General features: G+C 32.7%; 1 pseudogene; it reads left to right on the forward strand.

Annotated features, from left to right (window-relative positions):
• Window positions 1-13,506, forward strand: part of LOC141403240 (adenylate cyclase type 2-like) — a 214,759-nt pseudogene extending 201,253 nt beyond the window's left edge.
• The last annotated feature ends 1,800 nt before the right edge of the window (window positions 13,507-15,306 follow it).

Genomic DNA, 15,306 nt, shown 5'->3' on the forward strand with positions numbered 1-15,306 from the left:
TCTCCCTTGTCCCTTCTAGGATGTTTGTGGAACAATTATTATTATTATTATAACTTTTTCTATAAGTTGTTATCAAAGTACTTTTTATAAAAAAAAAGTTATTATCGATTACCTTTTCAACAGGAAACGTTGTTATCGACAACCTTTTCCATATAAACAGTTGTTATCGATGTATTTTTCCTTTGGAAAAATTGTTATCGATGACTTTTTATATAGAAAAGTTGTTATGGATGTATTTTGCTAATGGAAAAGTTGTTATCGACGACTTTAAAAAGTTTTTTTCGATAACTTATTATCTATGACATATTTAGAACAAACATTCTCGGACAACATTTGTTGTCGCTGCACATTCTTATCAATACACAAACCATAGAATAGAATATCTTTAAATAAAAAACTTCGCTTCCTTTTCTTTTTCAGACACGTTTGTGAAGCAACTGGCATCAATGTCGATATGCGTATTGGCATCCATACCGGTAATGTTTTGTGCGGTGTTTTGGGACTGAGAAAATGGCAATTCGATGTTTGGAGTGATGATGTTACGCTGGCAAATCACATGGAAAGTGGTGGTGTTGCGGGGTAAGTTGCGAGAGAGAAAATAAATTTTCATATCTGTAGACTTTATTATTATTAAAACGTTGATTATTGCTTTCCTTTTTTCGGCAAGAAGAGGTGTATTACGGAAATTGGTTTCATTTGGCTGATTTTTTACAGACGGAAACGGAAATTACCTGCTAGCTGCAATTTGGCAATACTCAATGTTTGCTAAAACGAAATATCACAATAGTAAACAAAAGAAAAACGAAATTGATTCTTGAAATGGAAATGAAAGCTAATGGGTGTTTTCATATAACGCTTATCAATAAATCGGTAGCAAGCTTTGCGGAATTTAATGAAGCCACATGAGGGATGGGATGGGTGATTAACACTTATTGTGGTAGATAATGCATTTGGAAGGAAGAAATTAGGAAATTAATGGGAAGAAAGTAACCATTATGATGTTATCGAAAAGATTGTTTGCTGGGAAGGCGCCAAGAGATATTTAGAAAAGGTTCTTATCGATGACTTTTTTCGTAGAACAAATAGCATGAATGATTTTATTTACACAATAATTTGTTATCGATGACTTTTTCTATAGAAAAAGTTGTTATCGTTGACATTCTCTATAGTAACAATTGTTATCGATAATATTTTCTACAGAAACAGTTGTTATCGATAACTTTTTCTCTAGAAAAAGTTGTTATCGATAATGTTTTTTCTAGAAAATTTTGTTATCGATTTTTTATCGAGGAAAACCTGCTATCGATGACTTTTTCTACAGAATGAGTTGTTATCGATGACTTTTTCTGAAGAAAACATTGTTATCGTTGACTTCTTCTATAGAAAAAGTGGTAATCGATTACTTTTTCTTTAGAAGAAGTTGTTATCGATGACTTTTTCTCTAGAAAAAGTTGTTATCGATGATGTTTTCTCTAGAAAATGTTGTTATCGTTAATTTTTATCGAGAAAAACCTGCCATCGATGACTTTCTATAGAATGAGTTGTTTTTTTTTTATTTATTTAAGCAATTTATAATACAATGTATGCTTAACTAATACTACGACTAGTCTCCAGAAGTAAAAGTGACTAACTAGTAGTTTATTTCTGATAAATAAGCGATAAAAATTCTTAAACAATTTGTAAAATTAAGAATAATGTGTGTAATGGAAGAATAAAGATATTGGCATTTCAATTCTGAAGTGACAGCAAATCAAATGGCTTTTTGCGTTGGAGTCTTCTAGGCACATTAGGTACTTGAAGTAGATTTGTTGCTTCAACGTTGACATGTTGATGAAGTCGTGAGAAATAATTCTTGGTGTAGAAGCAAATTTCTTCTTTGACAGTATTAATCTTTAGGTCTCGGTGTAAATCACTGTTTCGGACGTACCAAGGTGCTTTGACAATATTTCTTAGCACCTTATTTTGAAATCGTTGTATTTTCTCAATGTGTTGGTCTTTTGAGCATCCCCATAGCTGGATACCGTATATCCAGATTGGTTTCATTGCTTGCTTGTAGATCATTAACTTATTATCTGTTGGTAGAATAGAATTTCTTCCTATTAACCAGCTTAAATTATGGTACTTCATATTAAGTTCCTCTCTCTTTTTATACCCTCAGCCTTTAGGCTAAAGAGGGTATTTACACTTTGATACGACCAAAAATGTGCCTCATCGAAATAATGGTTTTAGACCCCAAGTATGTTTGTACGATATCCGTTTCAGACAATTTTGAGTAGATCTAGCAATGTCCGTCCGTCTGTCTGTCTGTCTGTCCGTCTGTCTGGCTGGCTGGTGCGCACGATAACTCTCGAACGGATCAATCGATTCGGTTCAAATTTTGGGTATCAAAATATTTTGTCCAGATTCGATTTAAGTTCGAAGATGGGCCATATAGGTCCACTCCTTCAGGTACCTCCCCCACAAATGTTCAAAAATTGTCGCAAAACTTGTGCGCACGATAACTCTTGCAGGGAATAACCGATTTGATCCATACTTTGCACATCGTGTAACTTCTACCAAACTTAGATGAGGTTCCAATATGGACTCAATCGGTCCACTCCTTCGGGTACCTCCCACACAAAATTTCGGAAAAGTTCAGTTTAGGACCTGGTCTCGAATCGCTTTGATTTTTGTTTACGCAAGTTGTATTCGCTGTCCTCTATACGACGCTGTAAGTTTCATTAGGGGCAAGTCCATACTTTCTGAGAAAATAGCCTGAAAGTTACAAAAAACCCTATGACACCGTGTGTAGTGGTTGGAGCGCAAGATAACTCTCGAACGGATCTGCCGATTCAATCCAAAATTTGGCGTTCGTAATATTTTGTCCACACTTATTTCAAGTTCAAAGATGGATTATATCGGTCCACTCCATCCGGTACCTCCCCCACAAAAGTTTGAAAATGTTCGGAAAATTTGTGCGTACGATAACTCTTGAAGGGAGTAACCGATTTGGTCCATACTTTGCACATTATAAAATTTCTACCAGACTTAGATGAAGTTCCAATATGGACTCAATCGGTAAACTCCTTCGAGTACATCCCACACAAAATTTCGGAAAAAGTTCAGTTTAGGACCTGCTCTCGAATCGACTTGGTTTTTGTTGTACTATCTTGTATTCACTGTCCCCTATACGAAGGTACAAGTTTACTCTGGGCCATCCATACTTCCTGAAAAAATAGCCTGAAAGTTGAAAAACAAACCCTATGACACCATGTTTATGGGTGGAAGCGAAAGATAATTCTCGAACGGAAATGCCGATTCCGGCCAAAATTTGGCCTTCGTAATATTGTTTCCAAACTTAGATTAAGTTCGTAGATAAGCCATATCGGTCCACTCCTTCAGATACCTACCCCACAAAAGTTCAAAAATATTCGGAAAAATTGTCCGCATGATAAATCTTGATGGGAGTGACCGATTTGGTCCATACTTTACACATTCTCATAATATCTACCAGATATAGATCAGCTTCGAATATGGACTATATTTGTCCACTCCATCCCGTACCTCCCACACAAAATGTTGGATATGTTCACTTTAAGACCTGCTATTGAATAACTTTGATTTTTGTTGAGGCAACTTACATTCGCTGCCTCAATTACGATGGTAAAAGTTGTTTCAGGGGCAAGTCCATACTTCTTGAGAAAACAGCCCGAAGGGTGTAAAATCCTCCTATGGTACCCTCATGGTCTATGTCGGTCCATTCCTTTAAGTACCTTTTCCGCAAAATGTTTGAACTTTAATCCTAATAGTCCTAATCAAAATTTTTGTCGGTTCATACGACCAACATTTTGAAACCCCCTAAATACATAAGTTTTTTGTAAAAAAGTGTTTCAATTTGCACAGGCTGAGGGTATATCTCTGTCGGCAAAGCCGACTGATACTTTTTTACTTGTTATTTATATGATCTCTCCAGGTGAGTTTTGTATCTAAGGTTATTCCAAGATATTTGGCCGATTTTGCAAACGGAACTTGGTCCGAGTTTATAAACAGTGGCTTGTAGATTGTAGGTTTCAACGAGAAGTCGACGTGTATTGATTTAGTGCTGTTGAGTTTTAGGCCCCATTTAATGGTCCATTGGTGCACATCGTTTAAGGCTGACTGGAGTTTATCTATCGATTCTGTAGAATCGCGCCCCGTTGCCATTATGACTGTATCGTCGGCGAATGTTCCAATAAAACAATTTTCGTGAACCGGTATATCGTATGTGTATATAAGATAAAGTATCGGACCCAAAATACTTCCCTGTGGGACTCCGGACGTTATTGGGTATAAATTAGAATATGCATTCTCGTATCTAATTCTAAAGAATCTATCTTCGAGATATGAAGAAATGATGTCCACATAAATTGGCGGTAAGAGCCTTTTTATCTTTCGTACAAGTCCCCAATGCCACACTCCGTCAAATGCTTGGGAAATGTCCAGGAATACTGCCGAACAGGTTTGTTTAGTCTCGAATGCGTTTTCGATCGCGTGCACGACCCTATGCACTTGTTCAATGGTTGAATGTTTTTTACGAAAGCCGAATTGATGGTCTGGGATGATACGTTTTATAGATACCATTCTTTCTAGACGCTTGCAAAATAATGTTTCGAATAATTTCCCTATAACTGGGAGCAGAGATATTGGTATATAAGACTTGGTTTCGTTTGGATTTTTGCCTGGTTTTGGTATCATAATAACTTCCGCCACTTTCCAGTAGCTTGGAATGTATTTGAATTTTAAGACCGAATTAAAAATTGTATATAGCTTTGCTATTCCAGGATATGGTAAGTACTTGAGTACCATGCTATTTATTAAATCGAATCCAGGAGATTTGTTGTTATCAAGTTTTTTCACTGCCATCAATGTTTCTTTTAACGTTATCTTTTCAAATTCAACATCGTGTCCGCTTTGTTGCATGTTTGGAGTGAGGAATTGACCTTCTGTGATGTCAGTTGGGTTACTTATAGTATTTGAAAATATAGATCTTAAGTGTTCTGCAAATGTAGTCGCCTTTTCTTCATTGCTTTTTGCCCATACACCGTTATCCTGTAAAATAGGCGCTTTCTGGAGAATTGGTCTATTCTTTTGCTTCATTGCTTTCCATAGAGAGTAGTTGGTTTTGTTATCGTAAGTTAGATTTGTGAGGTAAGTGCGTATATTTTTCTCATTATGTTTTTTGATTTCTCTACTCAAACGTTGGGTAATGTTATTGAGGAGATTCTTATCGGTTGGAGATCGGGAATTCTGCCATTTTTTACGAATTCTGCGTTTCTATAAGATCTGGGGTTTTCTTTGGATCCGCTGGCCAATATGTAGTTTTGCCAGTGGTGGCGACTTGACATCCCCTTCTTTTTATTGCTTTCATCAGTTCTTTTCCCTTTGATGTGGTTAATCTTGATCCCCATTGAGTGTTTTTTGCATTGAAGTCTCCTCCCATAATGAATCTATATTTATGGGAGTTGAAAAGTTCAATATATTGCTCGGATTTTATTGTATGTCTAGGTGGGCTATACACCGACGTAATGGATAGTGGATTACCATTTAAGGTTATAGATATTGTTGTAGCTTGGAACTCTTCGGAGCTGATTTCATTTTCCAACCAGTGATTTAGAGATTTTCTTATGATGATTGCACTACCTCCGTGAGCATTATTGCTGGGATGAATAGTGTGATACATATCAAAATTCTTAAAGTTTATAAATGAGTGTCTGACAAGGTGAGTTTCGCTTACCAAACATATATCCACTTGCTCTTCTTCTAAGGTGAGACAAAGTTCTTCTTTTTGTCGGAACAAACCATTTGCGTTCCACTGCATAATTCTTAGAGGTGTATTAATCATTTAGAGTACAGAAAAAACTCTCTTCTAGCGCGCTCAAGCGAGCATCTAGGACCTTGTTGAAGGATTCGATCGCTTCCAGTTTCGATAGCATTTTTGTAAGAGGATTTTCATGTTGAATGTTCATAATATTTTCTGGTATGGTGTTATGTTTTGTCACCTCTGAATATTTATGACCTACTTTACTAGGGGGGATGAAGTCTTTCTTTGTCTTATATTGGGCTGTTGGCGCATGCTCCGTAAAAGATTTGGGTGTTTTAGTTGGAATATTTGTAATGGTTTCTCTAGATTGTTTTAATTTCTTATCTCGTAATTTTTGCAGTTCTTTTGCAACAATACATCCTCTGTAACTGGCCGGGTGTTGTTCCCCACAGTTACAACATTTCGGCAGAAATACTGATGGCTTCTCGCACGTTTTAGTTTCGTGCTTTCCTGCACATTTAGCACATCTCGCTTGCTTGGAGCAATAATTTTTTGTGTGATTGTAGCCTTGGCAATTTTTACATTGCGGAATGTGTTTGGGGAGTTTCATTTCCTCTATCTTAACACTGCCTTTCAATATATTCTTAATGCCATAAATTTTTTTGATATCTTCCGTAGAGTCGAAAGTTAGGATGAATAAATTTAAAGGTTTTTTCGTAAAGTAATGAGTCTTGTTAAACGCGCTTAGTATCTTAAAACCTTGTTCTTTCAAGTCAAGGATAATACTCTGTGGATCGCATGTGTGATGAATATTTTTAGCAACAACTCGAATTGGTCTTTCTTGCTTATTTTCATAAGAGTGCCATTCTATTTTTGCAGCGTTAAGGGCTTTAGTTACTTCCCTATAGTCATTTGGTTCGAAAGTAGTTACTTTCTGAAAATTATCATCTATCATTTTTGTGAGAAATCTGTCGTTTATGGCTTTTTTAAGAATGTTGTAAAGCTCTGGATAGCATTGAGGGTGCTTCACAATAATTGGTGGAGGCCGTAAAGGTCTCATTGGTTGTTTATTTAGTTGAGGTTCCGAATCCTTAATAGTTTCGGTTTCTTCTGCAATTGGAGGTGTGGAAACTTCTGTTTCCATGTTGCTTGGTTTGTTTCTTTCATTGCGCTTTTTGTTTATTTTTCTCTTTTTTAAAACCCATTCAGTTTCTTTCACCAATTCTTCTTCATCAGTGGCATAAATTTCCTTTTGAGCATTGACTGGGCATGCATTTGTTACATTTATGTTTACTTCATTATTAACGCTTGTTTCAGATAACGAAACATTCATATTTTGATCTTGCGTACTGAAATCTTCCCATTTCTTCCGCAATTCTATGTTTTCGGCATGTAACTGAGTACATATGGCTTCCAACGACTGGATTCTTTCTAAGAGCGATATGTTCTTCTGCTCTAGCTCTTTTAGTTTGTTGACTCTAAACAGGCTAAGACTGTTTCTTGGGGTGTTGGTGGACGTAGTGTCCTCCATTTCCCGTTCAAAATAACGGATAGTGTTACTATGAAATTTAAGTATGGCAATGCTATCACCAGCAACGAAATTGAATATAACACAAAACTTGGTAGCACTGTCGTTGCCACTATTTTGAGTGACACGAACAGCTGTTTTTTTGTTTTGGTATTGTTTATTTATCTGTCTCTATCAGAAGTGTAATATCGTATATTTTGCAAAATTTCACATAAAAATTGTGTGTTTTAAAAAGAGTGTTTTTAATTCAACCATTTATCACAAGATGCACACCTTCGCGTTCAAATGTACCGCTCGCGGCGCGCTACCGATGTGTTGGAAGAGTTTTTATATAAGAATACTTGTTTACTAGTAACTTCAGATCGAATCGGGAGCTTTTGTATACACGTCTATACGTTGGTGTTGTTGCCTGATGATAATGATAATGAATGAGTTGTTATCGATGATTTTTTTCCGAAGAAAACATTGCTATCGATGACTTCTTCTATAGAAAATGTTGTAATCGATTACTTTTTCTTTAGAAGAAGTTGTTATCTCATCGATAATTTTTCTCTAGAAAAAGTTGTTATCGATTATGTTTTCTCTAGAAAATGTTGTTATCATTAATTTTTATCTAGAAAAACCTGCCATCGATGACTTTCTATAGAATGAGTTGTTATCGATGATTTTTTTCGAAGAAAACATTGTTATCGATGGCTTTTCTATAGAAAATTTTGTAATCGATTCTTTTTCTTTAGAAAAATTGTTATCGGTGACTTTTTCTTTAGAAAAAGTTGTTATCGATGATGTTTTCTCTAGAAAATGTTGTTGTCGTTAATTTTTATCGAGAAAAACCTGCCATCGGTGACTTTCTATAGAATGAGTTGTAATCGATGACTTTTTTCCGAAGAAAACATTGTTATCGATGACTTTTTTTTATAGAAAATGTTGTAATCGATTACTTTTTCTTTAGAAGAAGTTGTTATCGATGACTTTTTCTCTAGAAAAAGTTGTTATCGATTATGTTTTCTCTAGAAAGTGTTATTATAGTTAATTTTTATCGAGAAAAACCTGCCATCGACGACTTTCTATAGAATGAGTTGTTATCGATGACTTTTTTCCGAAGAAAACATTGTTATCGATGACTTCTTCTATAGAAAATGTTGTAATCGATTACTTTCTCTTTAGAAGAAGTTGTTATCGATGACTTTTTCTCTAGAAAAAGTTGTTATCGATTATGTTTTCTCTAGAAAGTGTTATTATAGTTAATTTTTATCGGGAAAAACCTGCCATCGACGACTTTCTATAGAATGAGTTGTTATCGATGACTTTTTTCCGAAGAAAACATTGTTATCGATGACTTCTTCTATAGAAAATGTTGTAATCGATTAATTTTTCTTTAGACGAAGTTGCTATAGATGACTTTTTTTTCTAGAAAAAGTTGTTATCGATGATGTTTTCTTTAGAAAATGTTGTTATTGTTAATTTTTACCGAGAAAAATTGTCATCGATGACTTTTTCTATAGAATGAGTTGTTATCGATGACTTTTTTCGAAGAAATCATTGTTATCGATGACTTCTTCTATAGAAAATATTGCAATCGATTACTTTTTCTTTAGAAGAAGTTGTTATCGATGACTTTTTCTCTAGAAAAAACTGCCATCGATGACTTTTTCTATAGAATGTGTTGTTATCGATGACTTTTTCCGAAGAAAACATTGTTATCGATGACTTCTTCTATAGGAAATGATGTCATCGATGACTTTTTCAAAAAAAAAAAAAAATTGTTATCGATTGGTTCTTTTATAGAAATCGATGTTTTATTCTATAGAAAAAGTTGTTATGGTTGACATTTTCAATAAAAAATTTGTTATCGATGTCTTTTACTACATAAAATGTTGTTATCGATGACTTTTTCTAAAGAAAATTTTGTTATCGATAAATTATTTTATAATAATCGATTATTGTTTCTATAGAAAATTTTGTTATCGATGACTTCTATAGAAAAAATTATTATCGACGACTCTTTCCATACAAAAAGTTGTTATAGATGTGTTTTTCTGCAAAAACAGTTGTTATAGATGATTTCTTGTGCATAAAAAGCTATTATAGATGACTTTTCCAGCAAAAAAAAAATTGTCATCGATGACGAACATTTTTGTTATCGATGTCTTCTTCTATCGAAAAAATTTTTGCGATAACTGTTTTTATATAACAAGTTGTTATCGATGACTTTTTCTACAGAAAATGTTTTTTCGATGACTTTTTGTATGGAAAATATTGTTATCGATTTACTTTTCTATACTAAAATTTGTTATCGGTGATTTTATTCTATAGAAAAGGTTGTTATCGATTACGTTGTCTAACGAAATCGATGACTTCTTCTATCGAAAAATATGTTATCGTTGACATATTCAATAGATGACCTTTTCTATAAAGAAAAGTTGATATCGATGTCTTTATGTACAGAAAATGTTGTTATCGGTGAATTCTTCTGAAGCAAAAGTTATTATCGATGTATTTTATCTAGAAAAAACTGATATCGATGACTATTTCTTTAAAAAAGTTGTTATTGATGCTTTTTCTGAATAAAACTTTGTTATCGATGGCTTTTTCTATAGAAAATTTTGTAATCGATGACATTTTCTACAGACAAATTTTTTATCGATAACTGTTTCCATATAGCAAGTTGTTATCGATGATGGTTTCTATTGAAAAAGTTGCTATCGATTACTTCTTTTGAAGAAAAGTTGTTATCGAAGACATTCTGTAAGATAGTTTTGTTATCGCTGACTTTTTCTAAAGACAATTTTGTTATCAATGACTTTTTATAGAGAAAAAATTGTTATCGATGTCTTTTTCTACAGAAAATATTGTTATCGATTATTTTCTATGCAGAAATTTGTCATACGTGATTTTTTACAGAAAAATTGTTATCGATTGCTTTTGCTATAGAAAAAGTTGTTATCGAAGAAATTTTTCATAGAAAATGTGGTTATTGAATATTTTTCCTATAGAAAAAAACAGTTATCGAAGACATTGTGTTTAGAAAAAAATGCTATCGATGACTTTTTCTCAGTTAGAATTTGTTATCTGTGATTTTTTCAATTAAAAAAATTGTTATCGAAGGGGTTTTAAAGGAAAAGTTGTTATCGATGAATTTTTGAATAGAAAAAATTGTTATCAATTACTTTTCCGTTGTAAAAGCTTGTGACTTTTTCTATGAAAACACTTGTTATCGAACAGTACTTCCATAGAAAACTTTGTTATCGATGTTTTTTCTACAGAAAATGTTGTTATCAATAACTTCTTCTGATCAAAAAGTTGTTATCGATTGCTGTTTTTATAGTACAAGTTGTTATCGATGACGGTTTCTATAGAAAAAGTAGTTGTCGATGACTTTTTCTATAGAAAAATTTGTTGTCGATGACTTTTTTAAAAAAAGTAGTTATCGTTTACTTTTTCTAAAGAAGTGCTGTTATCGAAGACTTCTACTCAAGAAAAAAGTTGTTATCGAATATTTTGTCGATGACTTTTTTAGAAAAAGTAGTTATCGTTTATTTTTTCTAAAGAAGTACTGCTATCGAAGACTTTTACTCAAGAAAATAGTTGTTATCGAATTTTTTTCTACGGAAAAAGTTGTTATTGGTTACTTCTTTAACAAAAAATTTGTTATCGAAGACTTTTTCTAAAGAAAATTTTGTTATCGATGTTTTTTTTATTAATTTTCTCGTTTAGATTTAAGCTTGATGATCGAAAATGTTTTTTGTTTGTTCTGTACAAAAAGTTGATAAAAATTTTTTCTATAGAACAAATTATCTTCTGCTGTAAAAAATTGTTATAGGAGAGAAAAGAAAAAAAGAATCGTTAATGACTACTTTTTGTATAGAAAATGTTTCTATCGATAAATTTTTTATAAAAAAAAATTATCTAAGACTTTTTCTACAAAAAAATTGTTATCGATAGCTTTTGCTATATAAAAAGTTTTTATCAAACGCATTTTTCATAGAAACAGTTGTTATCGATTACTGTTTCTGTTATCGATAGCTTTTGCTATATAAAACGATGTAAGCAAAAACATTTTTCATAGAAAAAGTTTTTATCGGTTACTGTTTCTGTAGGACAAGTTGATATCAGTGACGCTTTCTATAGAAAAAGTAGTTATCGATTTTTATCGCATATATTTTTTCACGGAAAAAGTTGTTATTGGTTAATTTTTCTTGCGAAAATTTTGTTATCGAAGACTTTTTCTAAAGAAAATGTTTTTATCGGTGATTTGTTCTAAACAGAAAGTTGTTATCGACTACTTTTGTATAGAACTTATTACAATCGATTAATTTCTTTTAAAGAAAAAGTTATTTTGTTATTATCGATAGCTTTTGCTTTATGAAAAGTTGTTAACAAAGCCATTTTCCATAGAAAATATTGTTGAATACTATTCCTGTAGAAATAGGAGTTGTCGAAGACTAATCTTTAGAAAAAGTTGTTATCGATTAATTTTTCTTTCGATCTATGTTGTTATCGATGACTATTTCGATGAAATTGTTGTGATCGAAAGCTTTTGTGAAGAAAAAATTGTTATCGCAGATTTTTCTTTTAGGAAAATATGTTATCGATTACATTTGTAAAAGAAACAGTTGTTAGCGATGACTTTTTCTCTATAAAATATTGTTATCGATAACATTTTCTTTAGAAAAACTTGTTATCAATGACAATTCCTACGATAAAACTTGTTATCAAGCAGCATTTCTATAGAAAAGTTTGTTATCGATGATATTTTCATTAACAGATGTTCGTATCGAATAGAAAAAATCGTTATCGACGTTATTATCTTTAGAAACAGTTGTTTTCGATGACTTTTTCTTAGAATTATTTTGTTATTAATCTCTATGACATTTTTGTTATCGAAGGCCTTCTAAAAAAAAAAGATTGTTATCGGACATTTCTCCTTTAGGAAATTTTTTTATCGATCACTCTTTTTTTTAACAAACTTGTTATCCATTAGTTTTTCTATAGAAAATGTTTTTATCGATAAAATTTCCCTAGAGTAACTTGTTATCGATGACTTTTTCTGTAAAAAACTCTTGTTATCGAACAATATTTCTATGAAAAACTTTGTTATCGACGACTTTTTCTATAGAAAAATGGGTTATTGAACTTTCTTTTATATTAAATACTGTTATATATTCCTTTTGGCTCCTGGATTAAGCTTCTTTCTGCCGGATAACCTGTTACGGATGATGGGCATCTCCATCATCATTAGAAACCAATATTCTGCTCATCAATATAAAGAAAACAATCCAAAATAAATACAAAACTCAATCAAGTGAAAACAATTTTCACCACGAAAAAGGAAGCACAACAAAAACAAACAGCCGAACGATTTTTTATTTATTTATTTTTCTCAAAATTATTTCCTCTTTTTAAATGCCACAGTCGAGTACACATCACCAAACAAATGTTGGATTTTCTCAATGGGAAGTTGAGGAAGGAAATGGCGGCAGCCGTGATTCCTATTTGGCAGATCATACAATTGAGACATATTTAATTGTACCACCTAAGGTAAGTCGACGAAAAGGATGAAGCCGAAAATATTTGAATTTTAAGTAAGTGATTTTATTCCTACTCTCATTTCTTTTGCTCTGGAAACCCACCTATATTACATACTGTGCCACATGTCATCAAATGCAGTAGCTCCATTGAGGCTGCAGATAATCCCACGGATCAACACAATAACATTTACAGCACTAGTCATAATGCTGATGCTGAGGCAACGGAAAAACTTCTACCCCTGACCATTATCAATTTCAAGAGCATAGACAATCCCCACTCGCCACCATCCACAGCACCAATAATCGATGTAGGTGGTGGCATCAGCAGTCCTGCACCAAAACTGAAACAATTATCCTCAACAACGACATCGATGTCAATTAAAGAAAAATAAGATGAGGATAACGTGGGGCTAAAACAAAACAAAGCCAATAAACAGCAACACTTGCTTCCCGCATCGGTGGCAAATCACAATTCACCCCCGGAGATAGCCACCAATAATACTCATGCCTTCCTATCACCCAAGTCATATCTTAGCTTACCCAACGACGATGCTCTAAGTGCCAGTGGCAGTGAGGGCGGGAATAGTGGTGGTGGTGGTGCTACTACCCCAGCAACGAATATAACTGAAAATCCTCTGGCAAATCTAGACTCATCCCCGGCTCAGTGAATGCCAGCAATGCTGTATCAGCAGCAACAGGAACAACCACAACTGGCAATAATTTGTTACCTTCTGATGTAACAGAGGCAGCAAAGAGCAAACGGAAACTATCAGTGCAAGGTAAGTGTACATGTGTCAATTTTTACCTGGAATTTTACCTGGAAGGTGCTATTTATGATGGCACACAAATGAGAGTTGGTTTCCGATACTCAATTTGCACAAGGCTAGTTATCGAAGAAGTAAAAAAGAATACAAATAGAAATGTTATCGACAATTTTTAACTATTGAAAAATTAGTTTTTGTTATTGAAAACTGTTTCTGTGGACAAATTTGTTATCGATAAAAACAATTTCTATGGAAAAATCGAAAACAAACTTTCTTGTTGAGAAAATAATCGATAACGAGTTGTTCTATAAACAGAAGTATTCGATAACAAGTTTTTCTGTTGAGATGGTAATCGATAACAACATTTTCTATCGGAAAAGTAAACTATAACAAATTATTCTATGGAAAAAATAATCGATAATGTAATTTATAAAAATTTTTCTATAGAGAATGTAATCGATAACAGAAATGTTCATGAAAAAATAATCGATAATAAACTCTTCTCTTGAAACAATATTCGATAACAACATTTTCTATGTAAAAGTAAAGGATAACAGATTTTTCTGTGGAAAAAAATAATCGATAGCAACTTTTCCTATAGAAAACGTCATCGGTAACAACATTTTCTACTAAAGCGATAAATATTTATTGTATGAAAAAGGTTTTCGATAACAATTTTTCGTATTGAGAAGGTTACAGACAACAAGGTTTTCTATGGAAAAAGTCATCGATAACAAATTTTTCTATGGAAAAAATAATCGATAATATTTTTTCAACAAAAAATTAATCAATTAAATTCTTTCCAAAGAAAAATGACTCATTACTTTTTCTATAGAAAATCTTGTTATCGACAAATCTTTTTTATAGAAAAAGTTATTAACGAAAAGAAAATTTTCTACCGATGACGTTTTCCATTCAAAAGTGTTTATCAATCACTTGTTTATAGAAAAACTTGTTATCGACAACTTTTCTTAAAGAAACGATTGTTATGTATGACGTTTTCCAAAGAAAAATTCGTTCTCAATTACTTATTACATAGGAAAATTTGTTATTAATTACTTTTTCTATAAAAAATTTACCGATAATGTTTTCCATTGTTATCGATCACTATTTCTAAAAACCCTTGTTTTCGAGTACTTTTTTATAGAAAAGGTTGTTATCGATGACTTTTTCTATAGAAAAAAATGTTGTCGGTGACTTTTTCTATAGAAAAAGTTGTTGTCGGTGACTTTTTCTGTAGGAAAAGTTGTTCCCGGTGACTTTTTCTATAGAAAAAGTTGTTGTCGGTGACTTTTTCTATAGAAAAAGTTGTTGTCGGTGACTTTTTCTATAGAAAAAGTTGTTGTCGGTGACTTTTTCTATAGAAAAAGTTGTTGTCGGTGACTTTTTCTATAGAAAAAGTTGTTGTCGGTGACTTTTTCTATAGAAAAAGTTGTTGTCGGTGACTTTTTCTATAGAAAAAGTTGTTGTCGGTGACTTTTTCTATAGAAAAAGTTGTTGTCGATGACTTTTTCTATAGAAAAAGTTGTTGTCGATGACTTTTTCTATAGAAAAAGTTGTTGTCGATGACTTTTTCTATAGAAAAAGTTGTTGTCGATGACTTTTTCTATAGAAAAAGTTGTTGTCGATGAATTTTTCTATAGAAAAAATTCTTGTTGATGAATTTTTCTATAGAAAAAATTCTTGTTGATGAATTTTTCTATA

This window comes from Musca autumnalis, unplaced genomic scaffold (genome assembly GCF_047663935.1).
Source record: "Musca autumnalis isolate F117 unplaced genomic scaffold, ASM4766393v1 scaffold_4, whole genome shotgun sequence".
Taxonomy (NCBI): domain Eukaryota; kingdom Metazoa; phylum Arthropoda; class Insecta; order Diptera; family Muscidae; genus Musca; species Musca autumnalis.